Below are 1,438 nucleotides of genomic sequence, written 5' to 3' on the forward strand. Positions count from 1 at the left end.
TTGAAAGGGATATTTTAGAGATAAGTAGATAAGTACAGTAGTGAAGTCTAGAGCATGAAGTTTTGCATAAATCTGATTCTGAAGTTTCAGTAGGATATTGACAGTGTGTACATCTTGTCAACTCTTATGTAGATAAAAGTGAACTGGTTTGCAGGAGATGCTAGTAACAGTATTTTAGGGATTACAGAGTGTGGCAAATAGGAAACAGTTTGCCTTCCAGAGTTAAGTGTTAAGCCACTCGGATTATTAATGAACATTCAGCAGAGAATAGCATGCTGCCTCAGTCAAACTTGAATGCTAGTACCTATATTGCTCTACCTTCTTCAAGAGAGGCCTTTCAAGTTTTAGTTAGTTTTGTGGCACATGGGGATTGTCAAAATAGATCAGACAAAAAATAATCCTAGAGCTAAACATTTCCAGAGGGTTGGTAATGTCCAGATGGCTATTGTGCCCTCAGTTTTTCCCTTCTGTGTTCTTTCTCATTTTGGGTTTTCTGACAGAAGAAAAATAGAGAAATCTGAAGTTCACATAAACAAAAATTAAAAAAAAAAATTCCCGAATGTGCTGAATGCACTTGGAATTTCAAAAAGCATACTCTCAGAAGTATTTGTAGTCAGGTTGTCTGAGTCACGGTATTTGGATTTTACTTGATGGTTTCACAAGTAGACACATTTCTCAGTATTTCTCTAAACTGTACTTAGTATTTATGTAATGCTTCCTCTAAGAAAGTATTTTGAACCCAGACCTGTGGACCAATGAGTCCCGTGTGAAGACACCCAGAGTGGCTGTCCCTTCAATCCCTGCCTAATGGGGCTGTCCCAGGCTGTGAGAAATGAAAGGAGCTGGGAATGAATAAGCCTTGGGGAGTGTGGGAGCAGGCTACACAGTGGATTCAGCTGAGGTAAGAGCTAGATGTCAAGAAGTGTGCTCAGAAGTTGGCCTGGGACCATGCCTCTGGAGCACTCTCAAGAATGCAGCGATTCCTAGAAAGGCTGAGCTCTGCCTTTCATCACTAACAACAGCCACAAGGGACAGTATCTGGTAGAAAGATCCCTCTTACACAGGATAAAAGCTTAGCATGTTGTTTGTTGTTTTGAGTGCTAGTGAACTGTAAAAACAACAAAAAAAATAGTAATAATTCCAACAGTAGTTTTGTTGAATATGCCTGTGTGGTTTTGGACTAATTAAAACCACCACTTTTGTCTTTGTAAGTCAGTAAAATGGAAAAGCAATATCTAAGCAGTTAATGAGTTTGACAAGTTCAAACCTTGAGTATTACAGTTGGTCTAATTTATTCTTAAATTTTATGCAATGACTCCTAGATTAAAATGCTTTTCTGTACCAGCAAAGATGCTCATTTTCTGGGCTGTCTCTCTAGGCTTTTCAAGAAATGCATTTATAGCCGTACCATTTGTGTAACTATGCAGACAAATCTCTG

This window comes from Mesitornis unicolor, unplaced genomic scaffold, assembly GCF_000695765.1.
Source record: "Mesitornis unicolor isolate BGI_N332 unplaced genomic scaffold, ASM69576v1 scaffold19737, whole genome shotgun sequence".
In the NCBI taxonomy this organism is placed as follows: domain Eukaryota; kingdom Metazoa; phylum Chordata; class Aves; order Mesitornithiformes; family Mesitornithidae; genus Mesitornis; species Mesitornis unicolor.